Genomic DNA, 14,287 nt, shown 5'->3' on the forward strand with positions numbered 1-14,287 from the left:
TGCCTTCAGCCCAGGGCCTGGTCCTGGAGACCTGGGATCGAGTCCCACGTCAGGCTCCCTGCACGGAGCCTGCTTCTCCCTCTGCCTGTATCTCTGCCTCTCTCTCTCTCTCTCTCTCTCTCTCTCTCTCTCCCCGTGTCTCTCATGAATGAATAAATAAATAAAAATCTTAAAAGAAAAAAAAACAATTATGGCAAATTCGAAGAGTTTAAGATTTTCTCCAAGTCAATCGAACCAAGCTAACATATTTAAAGGGAAAATGGCAAGTGGTAATTATTTAGCATCTAAGAGCCTGACAGAGGGTTTTGTTTACACTCTTAGCCAAAGATCTGAATGTTCCATAATGTTACTGAAGAATGAAATGTCATCTGGTGGAATTAATGGCTGATAAATTTAGAGCAAGTTGAAGAAACTATTACTTTGTACCACATTTAGCCAACCTGTAAAACCCACTATCACAAGAGGCTATGGAGTTAAGCACTGTCATTGGATTTAAAGCAGAATGAATAACTTTATGATTAATAAATGCCAGTTCCAGCTCTTCATGCCATAACAAAAGGAGTGATCGGAATACATATTGCAGAGCACAGGCCAGTTGTCAGAGGGGTCAGAAGCAGGGACCTTTCTTTTGTAAACACTGATATGCAACTAGCTGTACAGAACCCAGGAAGCATTTTACCCATTGGCTAGAACTAGGTTTTGCCTCAGTTCCCCCAAAAGCAGAGTTGTATGTGCTTGCCTAGGAGAAGGGCTGCTATAGACTTAGTATGTAAGATGGTCAGTGCAATGGCTGCGCTGAGCTTCTGCAGCCCATTAGATAAAACTAACAAGTAAACATAAGTCAAGACTTTTTCTCTTGCCACCTTTAGTTACCTGCTCCACCAGCCTCAAACCAGAGTTCATCCTGCAAACCAAAATAAATGGTAGGTCTCCTACTTCTCCATCAGCTGAGTTCCTGTTTCCTGCTAGTCCATTCTGTGCTCTTATCTTCAATAAATGAAGATTCTCTAACCCATGAGCATCTGCTCATGATAATCTGGGCAGGATCAGGAAGAAATATGAAGAATCCTTGAACACTTACCTTTACACAGGTGTTCAAAAATCAAAAGTTAAAAGAATCCATCCAGGTAAGTAAGTAATATATGTGTTGCACCCCAAGGATAGCAATATCTGACTTCCTGAAATAGAATAAATATTTTTAAGTTTTTTACTATATTAGAAGTACACTGCAAAATCTAAACAGATCTAGCATTTTGGATTATAGATGAAATTCAAAACAAAAAAAGTTTAAAAATTTCTAATTCCAATTGTTCTGAATTAGAACTCTAAAACCACACTTTTTTTTTTCCAAATAAGATGTATTAAGTCTTGCATTTCTCTTTGAAATGGACAGTCCAGAATTTGGCCTTAAATCCCTTAATTGGGAACAATATTTAGTTTTATTCCATTGCATAATGGAGAACAGATGTACCCAAATGTAGTTACTTCCAAACATAGTTTGGTTTTATATTTAGAGTAACTACTCTCAAGACATTTAAAGAAATCTAATTTTCCAACACCATCATATTTAGCATTCAGTATATTATCCTGCTATATGATTTAATTTGATAACTCTTCATTCATTCTATCAGTATTAATTGTGAGAAATGAAATGAACGACATTTATTTTCAAGAAGTTTGAAGGCGAGAATCCTGTTTGGAATTAGATCTTCAACACTATAATTGGGGTATCCTTATAATGTCCAATTCTGAAGATCAATTTTATTTGTTTTTAAATTTTATTTACTTATTCATGAAAGAGAGAGAGAGGGAGGAAGAGACATAGACAGAGGGAGCAGCAGACTTCATGCAGGAAGCCTGATAAGGGACTAGAATCTGGGACTCCAGGATCACGCCCTGAGCCAAAGGCATACGCTCAAACACTGAGCCACCCAGGCATCCCTCAATTTTAGTTTGGCAAGCAACAATCAAATGTATTTTAAAGAAACCATTTTCCTAAAATTAAGATAATCAAAACATGTATTTTAAAATTTATAAGCTCTTTTACATTTGTATTAATAGATAACTTTTCATGGTAGCATTACTTATTTTATTTGATTTCAAAATAGGACTCCATTGAAATTTCTATGGTTTTTCTCAGTTCATTAACATTTCATCACACATTGTCTTTGTATGGTTTGTTCATAATGTTTTCAATTGCATTTTTTTTGACAAATACATAGTTTGCATATTATAAACATGCAGGAGTAGCCTTTTAAGTTTTTATTTGAATTCCAGTTAGTTAACACAGTGTAATATTAGTTTCAGGTGTATAATATAGTGATTCTACACTTCCATACAACACTCAGTGCTCATCATAAGTACATTCCTTAATCCCCATTACCTATTTAACCTATCTCACTATCTCCATTCTGGTAACCATCAGTTCGTTTTCTATAGTTAAGGGTCTATTTCTTGGTTTGACACTCCCCCCCCCCCCATGCCCATTTGTTTTTGTTTCTTAAATTCCATGTATGACTAAAATCATATGGTGTTTGTCTTTCTGACTTATTTCACTTAGCATAATACTAACTGGCAAGATTTCATTCTTTTTATGGCTAAGTAATACTCCATTGTGTGTATGTATGTGTGTGTGTGTATATATATATATATATATATATATATACACACACACCATAGCTTGCTCCATTCATCAGTCAATGGACACTTGAACTAGTCCCATTATTTGTCTATTGTAGATAATGCTGCTTTAAACATTGAGATGCATGGATCACTTTGAATTAGTATTTTTATATTCTTTGGGTAAATACCTGGTACTGCAATTGCTGAATCATAGGGTAGTTCTATTTTTTAACTTTTTGAGGAACATCCATACCATTTTCCATAAGGGCTATGCCAGTTTGCATTCCCGTCATGTTGTAGGAGGGTTCCCCTTTTTCCACATCCTCAGCAATACCAGTTTCTTGTATTGTTGATTTTAGCCATTTGACCCTTGTGAGGTGATAGCTCATTGTAGTTTTGATTTGCATTTCCCTGATGATCAGTGATGTTGAGCATGTTTTCGTGTGTCTGTTGGCCATCTGGATGTCTTCTTTGGAAAAATGTCTATTCAGGTCTTCGGCCCATTTTTAACTGGGTTATGTTTTTTGGGTGTTGAGTTTGATAAGTTATTTTTAGATTTTGGATACTAACACTTTATCAGTTATGTCATTTGCAAAAATATTCTCCCATTCTGAAAGCTGCCTTTTATTTTGCTGATTGTTTCCTTCACTGTGCAGAAGCTTTTTCTTTTGATAAAGTTCCAATAGTTTATTTTTGCTTTTGTTTCCCTTGCCTCAGGAGACATATCTAGAAAGAAGTTGTTATGGCTGATATCAAAGAAAACACTGCCTGTGTTCTCTAGAACTTTTATGGTTTAAAGTCTCACATTTAGATTTTTAATCCATTTTGATTTTTTATAAGCACTTGAGAGTCATCTCTAATTCAACAAAGAACCTGCTCTCTTCTACTTTAATTATGCTGCCCTACAAGTCTCTATCTCATTTTCTATATCTCATTTTCTACTTTTGCTAGAGACATAGAACACAAAACATTTCTTACCTCCAGAAAAACAACAGCACAATTATAAAAAAAAGAGAAAGAAAGAACGGACACTTACCCTCAGTGTCAGGCTCATAAAATAAGATATGACTGCTAAAAAACTGAGGACTATACCAGAATAAAGAGAATGGCAATTCTACAGCTTCAGTCAATCACTGCCTTACAATGCTGAGACCCAGTGTTACTAGAACATGTGAATATTTTCAAGAAGGGCAGATGCCTAGATTTTCTTCTAAGTTGTAAGTGTAGTTAATTACAATTTTAAAAATATAATGCATATCCCTACACACTTATAAGAAGGGCTACAACTCAAGAGAAACAATAACAAGTGTTGGTGAGGATGAAGAGAAACTAGAACTCTCACAACATTGCTGGTCAGAATATAAAATAGTATGGTTCCTTGGAAAATAACAGCTGTTCCCTAAAAAGTTAAAGTTAACATATGACTTAGTAGTCCCACTCCTAAGAATTAATCCAAGAGAAATAAGATCATAGCCCACACAAAGGCATTTTGCAAGAGTTAATATCAGCGTTATTCATAAGTGCCCCAAACTGAGAACTCAAATGTCCATCAACTGGTGAACTGACAACGTGTAGTCTTATCCATGTAATGGAATCTTACTCAACCATAAAAAGTAGTTATCTACTAATAAACATTACAGCATGAATGAAATGCAAATCAATATGTTAAGTGAAAGAAGCCAGATACAAAAGACTACATTTTTTAGGTCTTCATTTATATGAAATGTCCAGAATAGGAAAGTCTATGCATACAGAAAGGAGACCAGTAATTGCCTAGGGCTTTAGAGATTAAGGGGAGCTGGAGAAAAATGGGGAATGACTGATAATAGGTAGGGGATTTCTTTTAAGGATGGTAAAGACATTCTAAAATTGATTGTGCTGAACAACTCTGTATATAATGAAAAAACATTGAATTATAGACTTTGAATGGGTGAATAGTGTGGTATGTGAATCACAGCAATAAAATTGTTTTCTTAGAAATCAAGAAAATGGGAAGCAAAAGTTTTAGGACAGGAAAGAAGAGAAAGCAGAAAAAAATGGGAAACAGCAGAAGTGAAACACCAAAGCTGGGCATTATATATTGTGTCCTGGTGAGTAGAATCTGACAAAGTCTAGCATTGGTGGAATAAATGGCTGATGGACTGAATGTTTGATTGATATTGGAATTTAATGCTTGATATCAATAAGAAGGAACAGCGTCAATACTGGTGACCACCATGAGTAACCAGCACTTCCCCTAGCTTTCTGAATGCCTGATCTCAGAGGGAGGAAACCCCAATAATTAAGAAAAGTAAATGTCCTATCATTTATGTGACTGGGATCTCAGTATAGATTAAATTTCATTTAGAGGAACACTGAAATAAAGCTGGCTGAAAAGGCATTGTGATTATCTCATTGATATTCATTCTCTTCCTTGCCCTTTGTGTATAGCATGGAGGTTGGCAGAGACTGATCCCCAAGGACAAGCCCTCATCAGTCTGAGTCAGTGTAAACCCATCTCCTTTGCCACATTACAAACCTACCACACATAAAATGTTTTGCTTTGTACTATCATAATATATAGCTTTTGAAAAGTAAAACCATTTTCAAACAGTTCCTTTTACCTACATGAGGCTTTTTCCTTTTATACCAGAACATCCTAAAAATAGAATATAAATAATATTTTCAAGATTATGGCCCAGGAAAGGACATGCTCATCAATTTACTCAATACAAACATTTTCAAGTCAGACAATATCATATGGATCTAATTTGAATTGTGTGCACTGTTTAGATACACCCAGAACAATTGACTTTGCTTATGTATGCCAAATGAGGGGGATAAAGAGTTTGCGGCTTCAACAACTCTTAGTCTATTGTGAACATGCACTATTTACATGTGTTTCAAAGCATTCTTTTGCTTAGCCTTTACTTTATCCTGAAAGTGTTTTTCTATGATACAACCTTTAAGTGTTTTTGGAGTGGAAGATCAACTGAATCCCAAAAGATTGGATGTTTGGAGAAAATGATAAAGGATAAATTATTACACCCTATTTTATGTATAAATTTATATTTATTTTCAAATATTGTTGGATTTTTAAAGATTCTGTAAAGTTATTTGCATTATTCAATTGTTATTTGGAATTGGGATAAAATGCCTCACAAATTCTCTTTTAAAATAAATGGAAATTGGTTTTCCACTTAATGACTTTCCACTTAACATCAGGGGTTTCTGGAAGGAATTAGTCATAAACAAGGGACAGGTGTAAGTGTTCCCAGTAACAAAGTGAATCTAAGCATGACATTTCTTTGGCTGTAAAATGTGGTTGTGTGTTCTTATTGACTTTCATTGGGAATAGCTCAGGAAATTCATCTGATGGTTAGAAAAGGGACTGCCTCTTTCTACCTGAATGTGGATAATGAAGTGTGTAGGTCTGCAAGTAGCTGGCAGCTATTTTGTGACCATGTCAGGGAGACAGATAGCTTTGGATTGAAGCTGACATCATGAAAGGCAGAGTGAAGAGACAAATAATCTATGGCTTTGAGGATTTAATTTATATGCTGACTCAAACGAAACAGAAAAGTCACCATATTTCTGGAGTTTTTATCTGTCTCTTTAAGGCAAACTGATCTGAGTTTTCTATAAATTACAACAGAAAGTGTCACAAATTTGGTCTTCCCTTTCCAGAAGTATGGCAGACTACATATGTAGAGAAATCCCTTCAAAAACAAGAAAAATACAAAGTAAAATATTTTTTAAAATCTTTCTGAGAGCATAGCTGAGCTGAGCTGGAAGTTAAGAAATGGAAACAGAGGAGACAAACAATGAGCAAGTGTGGTTCCATGAGAATTAGGTGAGCACTGAAGCTGGCCTCATCCCTGAGGGTATCTGCTCATTCTAATAGCCTCATCTGGGTTTTTAATCGGCCATGTGTTTGGCAGAACAGAAGCCGAAACCAGGGTCCAGAGCAGAGTGGAGGGTGGGATCAGAAATGCCTGCATCAAACCAGAAGCACTGGGCAGCCTGGTTGGCTCAGTGGTCTAGCGCCGCCTTCAGCCCAGGGCCTGATCCTGGAGACCCAGGATCGGGTCCCACAACAGGCTCCTTGCATGGAGCCTGCTTCTCCCTCTACCTGTGTTCTCTGTGCCTCTCTGTCTCTCATGAATAATAAAACAAAAAACAGAAGCACTTGGAGAGTGACACCTACATTGGAAGAATAAGAACAGAAGGAGAGATGTTTATCTCAACCTTCCCTCTGGATAGAGGGGAAATTTTTTTAAAAGTCCCCTTTGAGATTTCTTAACCACAAGTCATATTTACATTAGTTTGCCCTGAAATTTATACTGCCTGGAAACAAACTGACAATATAGTTTAAAGGGATCCAAGGTTGTAACCTCAGGTACTATAGTTATGGAGAAATGCACTGTAAGTGCAGGCCTCAAAGAATTCCCCCAGATAGAAATCCAAGGATTACAAAAATCACAATAAAAAGTTAACACATGAGGTTAAAAGAGTAACCTGTCAGAAAATAAGCAAACCAAAGTTAGCACACAAAAACAACAGAAGGAACTGTACATTAATTAAAAAATTAAAAAAAAAAAAGAAACTTCAAGACTTCTGAAACATAGCCAAACATTTTTAGAGGGAAATTTAAGGCCTAAAATGCTTATATTGGAGGGGGGAAAAAGCAAAAATCAATTGTATAAGCATTTAAGACATTAGAAAGGAGCAAAATAAACCCAGAAATGTAGAAGGAATAAATTAAGAATGGAAACATATAAAGTAAAAAATAATGAGAGGATTGACAAAATCAGAAGTGGTTTTGGAAAAAAAAAAAAAAAATGAAGTTGACAAACCCCAGGCAAGATTGTTTAAGGAAACAAAATAGGCAGCACAAAATATTAGCAATGGAAAGGGTATACATAACTAAAAAGGCAGGAGAGACGGAAATAAAATATAAATAATATAATTGAAGATCTGGTGAAGTGAATAAAATACTTTTGAACGTCATCAAAATTGACTCAAAATTGGTCCACAAATAAAAATCAGAATGATTAGTTCAGAGTTCTTACTCCAAGAAAATAGCAAGACCAGATGATTTTTATAGGAGAATTCAACAGAATACTCAAAACAGAAAACTCCAAACCTAAACTTCCAATTAATAAAATGAAGACTCTCCAATTTAGTTTATATATCTAATTTTTTTGTATCAAAAAATAAAGCAAAAGAAGGGAAAAAACAGACCAATCTTTTATTAATACAGGAGCAAAAAAAGCTTCTAAAGTTTAAGAAAAAGTACAAATTTAATTTAGAAATGCATTAAAAGGTAATCTGTCATCACTGAGTTGTATTTCTAGGAATACAAGTTGATTTAATGTTAGAAAGTCTATTAAGTAATGTATTACATTAACACATAAAATTCATATGGTTTCAATAAATGCAGAATAAGCATTAATAGCTTTGATAATCATTTTTGATACAAATTTTCAGTGGGTAAGGCAAAAAAAAGAATTTGTTTAACCTGAACACAAGTGTACATAGAAAAGCTATAGCAAACATTCTTATCAATGGTGAACCATTATAGTTATTACTAATAACTTATCACTAATAATTTTTATTCAATTTTTGGCTAAATTTCATAGTTCATACACTAAGAAAAAAGGAAATATCTAAATATTAGGATTAAAGTCAGTCATCATTACTTAGAAGATTGTCAAAATGGAAAACTCAAAGGAATCTACCCCAATTATCATAATTAATCATAGATTTTTACCAAAGTTACCAGTTGTAAGATCAATAACCAAAAGTCAATGGCATTTTTGTATACCACCAACAAACTGCTAGAAAAATGAAAACTTATGAATATACTGTTCATAACAGCAAAAGAATTTAAAGTACCCAGGTAAAGATTTTGACAAAGTATGCAAAAAAAAAAAAAAAAAAAAAAACAACCCATGTTTTTGTTTTGGTTTTCACCATTTGCGGCTCATTCCTTAAATCAAACAGAAACCTAAGCTACAATTTAAGTGAGCTTATAGAAGGGAGTGGAGGTACACTCTTAAATAGACTGTCAGCCAATCCTTTTTTTAGTTCCACCTTACATCAGACATCCAGAATTACTAGTGTCATAAATCCCTTGTAGATTCTGCAATGCAAATCAGTGTGCTTCTAAACTTTTCCATTTTCCACGGTCTAGCTTTCTTGGATCTGCTACATCAGTTATTGCACACCTAACAACTACCCAGATTTCACTGCCTTCTCCTTTCTTGTTCTCCCTACCTTTACTGTTGTTGGAGGGAGCTTCTGAAGGAATATAGAGGTAAGTATGTGTGTTCAATTCACAGTGGTTTGTTTGTTTTGGGGGTTTTCTTTCTTTTCTTTCTTTTTTTTTTTTTTTTTTTTGGTTTGGGTTTTTTGTTGTTTTTTCTTCTTACCAAAGAGCTGTTCGACCTTTCTAAAAGCACATCCCTGTGGGGAAAAAGGAATTCATTTGGAAATCAGACCACTCAGGTATTTACTTAGCAAATGAGGAAAGAACATGCTGTTCTTGCAGCAAAACAGGCTGTTCCTAGAAACTAACCAGTGGACAGCAATCTCATTAACTGGTTTGGCCAACATGCCAAATGTATTTAAACCTAGATTGAGGATATTACCCATGACTGAGTTAGGGTCAAGTCTAACAAATGGGCTAGAAGAGGTTACAAAGTTTTGCTCTTTGGGGCCTGGTTAAGTATGGCCTTCCCCCTTAGGGATAGGGGGAGAGAATCCAAAGCTCTAACAACTCCCTCAAAAGCAGGAGGTTGACTAGTACATGGAGATGCTCTTGTGAGGTATGTAAATAAGGCATGACAACAGTGATTTGCCCCTTTCCTTTGTCCTAGACCCAGAGAATAGGTATAATGCAATGCCATGCCTTTTAGATTTCCTCCTTTGCAACTGACATTTAATATGCACTGTTTGCTACTGCTCTTTTTTTAGGGTTTTTCATATTACACATATACCTCAAGGGTGATTGCTCACAATTGACACAGTTTCAGAAATACTTTTTAATGATGATTTGAAAAGATAAGTTATAAGAACCTTACTAATTTAGGCTGTGGATCTTTATCTATAGCTGAACAAAATTACACTGTAATTTCCTTCAAAACTTGTAATTCAGCACAGAATCAAATCTTTCCTTTCATCTTCAAATCATCTGCCTAGTTTCCAAATCCCTTGAGATCAATCTAATCCTCCAAGATTTTCTTCCTTTAACTCTTTCCTTCTCAGGATCTCAAGTCAAGACACTTTTTCTCAGGATCAGTCAGTGAGAGTCCTGCAACAAATCTTGGGCAACATTTTAAATGTTAAGCAATTGATCTAACAACCATTATCTAGGTCTAGGAAGTTGGGATTTTGTTTCTAAGTTTATCACAAGGTAAAACATAAAAATATTTATATTATTGTTCCTGGTTCCTGATAACTGGAGTACTGAAATACTATTTAAAAAGAGAATAAAGTGAAAAAGGGGGAGAGAAGAATGTGAATTATATAAAATAATATAAAGTGACTCTTCCAGAGGAAAATGTAGACAGACTTTTTCAAGAAGCTCCTACCCAAATAAGTGGCATAAAAGAAAAAAATTGTGACCTACATAAACCAGACTTAATGGAAAGACTGACAAAATAGTAAATAAAAGTAAAAGGCAGGCATTGTTATCTCAGTTGAAGACACGGGACATGGAAAGTTTATTCCATAGAAATAATTATTTTAATTATGCTTAATAAAAGAGCCTTTTTAATGTTCAGAAAAAATATCATGCTGCTGTATTTATACTTTTAAAAACATCTGCTTAGCATTGTTTTACTGAATTTGCACTTGTTTCAAACATACACTCCCTGAAGCCTTTTCCAACTTCCCAAACAAAATTAATTACTCTTCCTGTAAGGTCTCATAGGACTTTAAACTGAATTTTCTTGTAAGACTTATAGTTAACATTTTTGGTATTCTTTTCTCCTTCTTAGGCTGCTGCGTACTCCTCTAGGAAAAATATTGTGACTGACTCTTAACCACAGTGCCAAGGTATATAATATGAATAGAAGACTGTTTTATCTCTTTATTATTGGCTTTTTAATATGAACATTTAACTGTATATTTAACTGTAACTTATGTCTATTCAAACTCATTTAAAAGTACATTTATCATTTCTTTCATTTAATTAAGATACAATCTCTTACTAAAGTTCTAATTAAATTGCGGCATAAGCCATAAAATAAAATGGCAGTGGTATCTATTTTCATTTGGTGATCTTCCTCATAAACAGAATTCGTTATTACTGTAACAAAGCTCAAAGTCCCAGTAGAATAATAAAGTCACCAGTACCTTATTACAAGTTGCTTCCACATGGGACTTAGCCAATGACAATGGCCTGTTTCATTGACCAGTTTTCTAAATGTGAAATGTATCTGGCCTGAAATCATACGAGAAAAATCTATGCCAAGCTCTCAAGACACAGTTGACTTTCCTACATTTTAAAAATTGTCTAAGTGGAAGGAGTAAGAATAGTAATGAGTTTTTTAAATTGCATTTCATGAGAGAGAGAGAGAGAGAGAGAGAGAGAAAGAAGAAAGTGAGAAAAAGTAAATGACAATGACACTTAAGTCCATTTACAAAGTATTACACTATGGATCTTAAGGTTTCTTGTCTGGTTCTGGTTTCAACACCTCTGTCATTAACTGTATGCTTTGTCTGTGACATTCTACTATTTCTTAGACAAAAATAAATAAATAAATAAAGGTGTAGGACTAGATGATAGCCAACATTCTTTCTCCAATACTTCTGCATACTACCACCTTGTAACAAAGCCTTTTCTATTTGTGTAACCAAAGCACTTTGGATGGGGCTCAATCCCTACCTGTCCCATATAAAATTCCTGACTACACCAAAGCAGTGTTATAGGGAAACTCTAGTGTGTGTGCGCGTGCATGCGTGTGCATGTGTAATCATACTCCATGCCCACAGGGTTGGGAACAGCTATCTCTCATGATATAAAGCAGCTTTGGGCTGGTGATAGGTTAATATTAAAAGGATTAAAGCTTGCTTTGACATGAGCTGACATTCAAAAATTAGATTGAATGTTAACAGCTGGAATGCTCAAGAAAATAAAGAGTAAGGGAGAGACAAATGGAGTTAAATTAGAGCAAGTGGGTGTTAAAGGCATGATGGAATTATTTTCAACTCAGTTTAGAAAGGTTTCATTGAATAGCTAAAAAAGGTAGAGTTGGCATAAATTCTCAACTATGATTACAAAATATAGAAAAAAAATGCCTCAGGTAGAAATTTTCATCTTTCAAGGTAAGCATTGTGCTACTGGAAACTTTTTTTTTTTTTTTTAAGAGAAATGACTAATCCTGGAGCTTTTTTAGCACTTTTCAGCTTCACAGAACTTGAAAAACATGCTAATACTTAAAAAAAAAAATCAAGAAGACCTGTTAAGTCTCAGGAGGCAGATTTATTTTCCACTCATCATATTTGCCAGAAAATTAACTTCAGGTCTGAGCAGCAGAGGTTAAGGTTGATTTAAAAGCTTTTTGATGGCTGACAGGAGGTGCACCTTGAGGTGTATTTGGTGGGCTGTAGGTAGTTGATAAGAACCAGGATGTATGTATCTCCAAAGTATCCACAAATTCTTTTCCACCTAAATCTCTGCACTCTGTGGACCCCCTACATTAGAGTCACAATGGGGTTGGTAGTTGGGGATAGGACTTATTGAAAATGCAAATTTCTAGCCCCTATTCCAGACCTACCGAAACAGCAACTGGGGCGATGGATGGGAACAAAGACCCCAAGTGGTTCTTGTGCTTAACAAAGTGAGTACTGACCTGTTTCTCAACCATTTCTCAATGTTCTCTGGAGTAGATGACTCATTTTTACTGGGGGGAGTGGGGTGGGGTTGGGGGTGGGAAACACTTGCTAAACATGGTCCTACACTAAGTTGGATGATGGGTCTTACCAGAATTTGAGGTTCTTCATTCTAGAAGGTCTAGTAAGGGAGACAAACAAAAACAAATATGTGCCCATGTTCACTCTACTTGGAATGCCTCCATTACCCCCGCTCACTGTGTAGTCCTGCTAAATTCCTTCCCTTTTTATTCTTAAGACTCAATTACCATATCTCCTTCTCCTAACCCCCTAGAGTAGGGTTATATTCTCCTTTGGGCTATTAGTTGTACCATTAAATTTACAAGCTGTAGAAGTGCTGTTACTGCATTACTGAAACTGTCTCCCCTGTAAGACTGCTCACACGATGGCAAAAAGAATTTCTTCTTTTATTCCCACTTTCTCGCAGAGTATCTGGCACAGAGTAACTATTCAATAATTCTCATGAGTTCATAGGGTTCACATAGTTTGGGGAGGCAATTGAACTAAGAATATGAATTATGGAGAAATAGTATATTAAAACATAATAGTCTTTGAGAGTTACAGAGACCTACATTGCCTATAGCAGATACTTCACTGCATGCACTGGCAAATTCATTCTTTCTGTGATGAAGGGTGAACCTGGAAAGCTCAAGAACTGTAGCAGATAGAAGCTTGAGTTCCTTCTCTTTAGTAATTGATTTCTTGGTCCAGGCAGTTAAATATCTGCTAGTTAACTTAATGCTTTTAATAATGGTTAAATTTTCAGCCATTACCTTCTTAAAGTCTCTGAGAAGTACAAAGATTCTGAGTTTCCATAAAAATCTTCATGCACATGAGCTAAGTGCAAATATAAGCATGTGTTTTCTAGAATTGAAAGACTCTAAATATCTTTATTTTTTTTAAAGATTTTATTTATTCATGAGAGACACGGAGGAAGAGAGAGAGAAAGAGGCAGAGACACAGGCAGAGGGAGAAGCAGGCTCCATGCAGGGAGCCTGATATGGGACTCGATCCCAAAACTCCAGGATCACGCCCTGGGCCAAAGGCAGGCACTAAACTGCTGAGCCACCCAGGGATCCCTGACTCTAATATCTTTAATTCCAGACTCTAAATCTCTAGTTTTACATAGTCCTCTACCTATAGGATTTATAATCTATAGCTTATATTTTATACTAGTAATTGTCATTAAACTCTGCTAAATCATATGTCAGTGATTCTAAGAACACATTTCTCTCCACATTTTCACATGGCAGAAATCAGGATTTTAAAACTGATGTCTTATTTTTAATAAAATATAGTTTTATTCTTATTAGTAGTAACCCTAAGCAACAAAGGATTTCGAACATTATATCTAAAGCTTGCCAAATATATAGCAAAATATCTTTAGTACATAAAGCATTTACTTGTAAGAGAAAAGGAAAAAAAAATCAAATCTTGCATCTCAATATAGGAAGCATAAAAGTTTATTTCATAAGTGATTTTATGAAATAGATCACAAAGTTTAATGTATATATTTCTTTTCCCTTCTTACCTGAAGCTATGACTTTGTTAATTCAAAAATTAAAGAATTACTGGAAAATTTTCTCAAATTAGATACATGGACAATTTTTCTTTGGGCTAAGAAATGTGGCCCAAGTTGGAAGTACTTGAAAGAGACAGGTGTCCCTAGAACTAGGAAGTGAGGTGAACTTTACTTGTTTAACTAGTTAAAATTAACACATAATAGATGCAAGTAGTTATGTGTAGAAGTTACACATCCTAAAAAATGGTTTAACTCATTCTGGCT

General features: G+C 35.1%; 1 long non-coding RNA gene across 1 annotated transcript in view; it reads right to left on the minus strand.

Moving 5' to 3' along the window:
* Nucleotides 1-1,088: 1,088 nt before the first annotated feature.
* The window catches only part of LOC121496723, a 99,039-nt gene continuing 85,840 nt past the window's right edge, over nucleotides 1,089-14,287 (minus strand). The window contains exon 3 of the long non-coding RNA XR_005989320.1: nucleotides 1,089-1,178. This is a non-coding gene — a long non-coding RNA (uncharacterized LOC121496723). The remainder of the gene's footprint in view (nucleotides 1,179-14,287) is intronic.

The sequence above is a fragment of the Vulpes lagopus genome, chromosome 1 (genome assembly GCF_018345385.1).
Source record: "Vulpes lagopus strain Blue_001 chromosome 1, ASM1834538v1, whole genome shotgun sequence".
NCBI lineage: Eukaryota > Metazoa > Chordata > Mammalia > Carnivora > Canidae > Vulpes > Vulpes lagopus.